We start from the raw sequence: 6,000 nt of genomic DNA, 5'->3' as shown, positions 1-6,000 counted from the left end.
GCTACTCGTGGATATATATACAAGCAGGTGGAAATATATAAAAGACTCATACGCAGGGTATGGTGCAGACATCGCACGCAGAACTGTTGACACTCTCGTTGTATGCAGACAGATATTGGAATGCATATATATATGCTATTGGACAGCAGCTGTATATAGACAGATAATGGATCATTAGGAATTATATACAGTGTTCATAAAGTGATTGTCTAGATATATAAACTTCTGTGGCATAGAGATAAGAGCGTTGTGTGATCTGGACACATATATATAACGCAGTCTTGGGTAGCAACATGATTTATGAGATATTGTGGATAGGAAGCACAATGATACATGGAGCATGGGCAGGAGCATGATGGGTAGCACAATGATATGGGCAGCGTGATGTAGCATGATACAACATGGTGTCACATCGCTAGGTGCAACAAATGGACGAGATGCTGCACTAAGATAGGTGAAGGAGTCACTTAAGAGAATCAGTTGAAGCAATATGTCTTCAACTGATCTCATGCGATATCAAAAGTCAATGTATTGACTTCTATTGTAAATGTACTCTCTCTCTCTCTTTCTCTGCTGAAATTTGAAGATAAAAGAAGATTTGATCAAAGGTTTTCCCCGCACATTGTGGGGTTTGTCCCTAGCTCGCGCCATATCTTGTGTCCTCTTGCCTTGGCTTGTCTTCTGCGATTTTATATTTATGTTCTATCTGCAGTTTATCGTAATGGTGATGTGATTGCTAACTCTGAAAATTTAAATAAATTGCTCTAGCATAGAACATACCTAATCTTAACAGGGAACAATAGCTATTCCCTATAGGGAACAACAAAGAAAATACATATGAAAATTATTGTTCCTTAGAGGGAACAATAGTTGTTCCCTTTAGGGAACAGAAAGGGAAATACACGCCAAAAAATTGTTGTTCCCTCTGGTGAACAATGAAGAAAAAGCACACAAAAATTGTTGTTCCTTATAGGGAACAAAAAATGTTCCCTATAGGGAACAACAATGCAAAATGCATGCCAAAAATGTTGTTCCTTAGAGGGAACATTGATTGTTACTTAGAGGGAACAACAACTGTCTCTTAGAGGGAACAATAAGGAAAAAATTTGCACACGGAAATTGCTATTCCTTAGAGGGAACAATAAAAAAGAAGAAAAAAATCGCACACGAAATTGTTGTTCCTTAGAGGGAACAACGACTGTTCCTTAGAGGGAACAACAACTATTCCTTAGATGGAACAACAAAGAGAAAAAAATTCCACACGAAATTATTATTTCTTAGAGGGAACAACGACTGTTCCTTAGAGGGAACAACAACTATTCCTTAAAGGGAACTGTAAAAAGAAAAAAAAGGTAAAATATTGCACTCGAAATTATTGTTCCTTAGAGGTAACATCAAGAAAATTTTCACACAAAACTGTTTTTCCTTAGAGGGAACAGTGGTTGTTCCTTAGAGGGAATAGTGGTTGTTCCTTAGAGGGAACAACAGTTGTTCCTTAGAGGGAATAGTGGTTGTTTTTTAGAGGGAACAATAGTTGTTCCTTAGAGGGAACAACAAGAAGAAAAGAAAATTTCACACGAAATTGATGTTCCTTTAGAGGGAATAGCGATTGTTCCTTAGAGGGAACAACGACTGTTCCTTAGAGGGAACAACAAGAAGAAAAATTTCAAAGAAAATTGTTGTTTCGTAGAGGGGACAATGGCTGTTCCTTTGAGGGAACAACAAGAATAAAATCCACATGAACATTGTTGTTCCTTAGAGGGAACAACAGCTGTTCCTTAGAGGGAGTAGCAGCTATTCCTTAGAGGGAACAACAAAGGAAAAATAGAAAAAAAAACAACTTATATACAATCAATTATACAAGCAAATTCAATCAAACAGAAAGGAAAATTTATGTCGAAATTTCAAAAAAAAAAATTTCTTCACTGGACCAATGTTGTGGAAGGGTTGTCCTCATTAGCAAGAATTTGTACAGTGGAATCTTCCCATAACTATTGGCAAAATGACTCCCTGGTAAGCGGTTTGTGATAGAGGAATACTCGATGTCCATTTGCTTTAAAAGAGTAGCTAGACCCATCAATGGTGGCTAATTGGAGGGTGCCATTATCATGCACCTCTTGTATCTCATAGGGGCCTAACCATTTGGTCTAGAGTTTTCTCAGGAAATCCTAGAACCTAGAACCATACAAAAGTGCCCAATCACCTTCGTGGAATATATTCTTCTTGATGAGGGAATCATGCCATTCCACTCTTTGTTGTTGGATCAATGCAGTATGCTGAAGAGCTGATAGCCGGATTTCATCCAATTCATTGAGTTGATGTAGCCTATTAATCTGTGCTTCATTTAAGTCCAAGCCTACCTTCTGAGCTATCCTCAATGTCTGAATTTCAAATTCGATTGGGAAGATAGGTTCTTTGCCAAACACTAGCTGATATGGGGAATATCTCGTGGTATTTCTCCATGTCATGCGGTATGCCCACAGGGCTTCTAGCAATCGGGTAGTCCACTCACGTCTATGTGATGCAACTGTCTTTGTGAGTATTGTCTTCGATTACTTTATTGGTACTTTCTACCTGGCCATTTTCCTGCGGGTGGTATGGAGTTGTGATTTTGTGCATGATATGATGATTTTTTAATGTCGTAGCAATCTTATGGCTTATAAATTGTGGCCTTCCATCCGTAATTATTTCTCTAGGCAAGCCATATCGCATGAACAGTTGGAAAAGAAAGTGGATTACTAAGTCCCCTGTTGCCCTTGGTAATGCTTCTGCCTCCACCCATTTAGTCACATATTTTTTTGCGACTAGTATATATGTCTTTTGATTAGATGATAGGTTTCTTGGACCAATGAAACCTAACGCCCATCGCTCAAAAGGTTCAATGACTAACTGCAGATGTAGGGGCATCTCATCAGACTGCCTAGGGCATCCCATTCTATGGCAACTATCGCATGCCTGGACAAACTTCTTTGCGTCCTTAAAAATGGTGGGCTAATAATATCCCATATGTAAGACTTTGTGACCAGTCCTGCGGTCTACAAAATGTCCACTGCAAGGGCCATCCTGGCAAGCTTTTAGGATATCAAAGATTCTATCTTCCTTGACACATATTCGAATATGCATATCGACTCCTATATGAAATAAACATCCTCCGATCCAGGAGAACCAAGTACTATTCTGTACTATTTGTTTTTTTTCACTGGGTGTCAGGTGCTTGGGTAATTTTCTGACTGCTAGGTAGTTTGTGACATCTGTGTATCATAGTGTTTTCATGGTTATAGCAAATAAATTCTCATTAGGGAACTGGTCTTCTACTGCTGTCGAGTCATCTGTCTTTGGTATACGTGAGAGGAAGTTTGCTACTGGATTTTCCTTTCTTGGTCAATCTTTGATTGTTATGTCGACTTCCTACAAAAGGATCAACCATATTGTCACTCTTCCATTTGTAATAGGTTTATTAGCTAGATATTTAAGAGCGGAGTGATCAATATACAAAACTAGAGGGTATCCTATTATATAATGTCTGAATTTATTAATAGCATAGATTATAGCCAAAAATTCATTTTCAGTCACAGTGTAATTCAATTTAGTTGGAGATAGATTCTTGCTGATGTAATATATTGCATAAGGTTTCTTATCTTCCTCCTGGTTGAGAACTACTCCGTTGGCCATATCTGAAGCGTCAGATGAAATCAGGAATGGCAAATCCCAGTTTGGGCCTCGTAATACTAGGGCTGTTGATACAAGCTGTTTTAAATCTTCAAAAGTAGTGTCACATTTGTCAGTCCACATGAAATAGATATTTCCTGTTAATGCATATAATGGTGCAACAATTTGAGGGAAATTCTTTATAAATCTCCTATAATATCCAGAAAATCCCAAGAAACTGCGTACCTCAGTTTGTGTGGAGGGGGTAGGTATTAAAAGAATTATCTAAATTTTTGCTAGATCTACCTCAATTCCAACTGCTGAGATGTAGTGACCCAGGATGAGGCCCTCGATAATCATCATGTGGCATTTTTCATGGCTTAAACAGAGCTTGGTAGCAATGCATCTTTGCAGAACTTTCTCTAGCATTTGTAATGCCGGCTCGAAGTGACCTCTGTAAGGTGTAAAGTCATCCATGTACACCTCGATCCCTTCGTTTATCAGATCTGAAAAAATGCTGAGTATGGCCCTCTGGAATATGGCAGGTGCATTACACAGTTCAAAAAGTAAGACCCTGTAAGCAAATGTTCCCCAAGGGCAGGTAAAGGTAGTCTTATCCTGGTCTTCAGGGGCAATTTGAATTTGATTGTAACTGCTGAAGCCATCTAGGAAAGAAAAGAATTTTTTTCCTACCAATGTTTCCAATACCTGGTCAATGAAAAAAAGGGGAAAATGGTCTTTTTGGGTTTCTTTATTAAGCTCTCTATAGTCAACACATATATGCCACTTTCCATTCTTTTTAGGCACCACTACTAATGGAGAGGTCCATTTGCTGTCAGATATAGGATAGATGAAATTTACATCTAACAGTTTTTGTAGTTCATCTTTAACAATATCTTTAAGGTGAGGGTTTAACCTCCATTGAGGTTGTCGAATGGACCTGACATCTTTCTCTGTATAGATGTGGTGCATTCATAATTGGGGATCAATCCATTTCATGTCTGTGTAATCCCATGCAAAAGCCTCTTTATATGTTCTTAGAAGTTGAACAAGCCTCTGCTCCTGGTCATCAGTTAGGTTTTAGTTGATATTTAAGGTTTTCCCTGGCTCAATTTCTATGGTTTTGCTATTATAAACATAAGTTGTTGGTATTGACTGGTTGTTAATATCTTTTAAGGGATCTTCTTCAATTTCGTTATCCAAGGCTGCTTCAATCATGTGACATTTTGGATGGGATATGACATCTGGTTGGTTAATGTAAGTGTTAATGATGTCATCTTCTGTTTGATCCTTGAATTCGAGAGCATCTTCTATAGTTAGTGGTGATCTAATTTTTTCAGTTAGATATGATACAGGTTGTTTTCTAGTTTTTATTATTATTAAGCTTGGCTGAGTTGGAGGATATAAAGCTAGATTTTTCACATTACTTCCTCTTTCTATAGTCATGCTTCTTGTTCGACAGCTTATGTAATCATCTGTGGTTGTCAGCCAAGGTCTTCATAGAATTAGGGGATGTCCATCTAGCCGGTTTCTAGGATTGATGATCAAAAAATCTACTGGGTATTCCCAAGAATCTACAGACACCATTACATCCTGTAGTGTCCCCTCTGGTTTGACAATCGATCGGTTAGCAAGTTCTAGTAGGGTTGTAGTTGGATCCAAGGCTGTAATGCCAAGTTTTTGACAGGTTGTTGTGGTAAGTATATTGATGGCTACTCCTAAATCAACTAATGCATTGGGGAAGATGCATCCATTTATTTGTACTGTGACTATAACGTTTCCTAGGTCCTCATATTTCACCAGTGTTTCTCTACCTGATAACAAATCGGACAAAGTATCGACTACGTGGACAGTTGGGGTTGATTTTATTTTCCTCTAAGGCTTTTTAGTACATAATTCCTTAATAGTTTTTGCATAAATAGGAATGTCTTGAATAGCCTGGAGGAGAGGTATTTTTACACATAAATTTTCAATTCTCCCAAAAGATCAAAATCAGGATATTCAATTGAGCGGTGTATAATTAATCTCTCTGGGAATGGTGGAGAAGAGGTAATAGTTTGATCGTGAGTTTTTTATTTAACTATATTCTCCACTTGTGGTGCTTGTTCTATAGGTAACGGATCTTCAATTTGTATATTTTTATCCCCCTCTGACTCTATTATCTGTCTAGACCTTAATTTAAGTTTATTACACTCCCTCAACTTAGTCGTTGGCTTTGGTCCTTCAATAATTTGCACAGATTGGACCGATCTATTGTTGGGGTTTAGGTTGGAATGGGCTGGGACTTGTGGTCGTAGGTTGGTTTTAGGGTTCAGTTGCAATTTGTAGAGTGCTGGCAGTGTAGGTTGAGGT

This window comes from Pinus tabuliformis, chromosome 6 (genome assembly GCF_031772625.1).
Source record: "Pinus tabuliformis cultivar Carrire ecotype Pingquan chromosome 6, CPIR1, whole genome shotgun sequence".
In the NCBI taxonomy this organism is placed as follows: Eukaryota; Viridiplantae; Streptophyta; class Pinopsida; order Pinales; family Pinaceae; genus Pinus; species Pinus tabuliformis.
The sequence above is the reverse complement of the archived record's forward strand: the minus strand, read 5'-3'. Positions refer to the sequence as shown.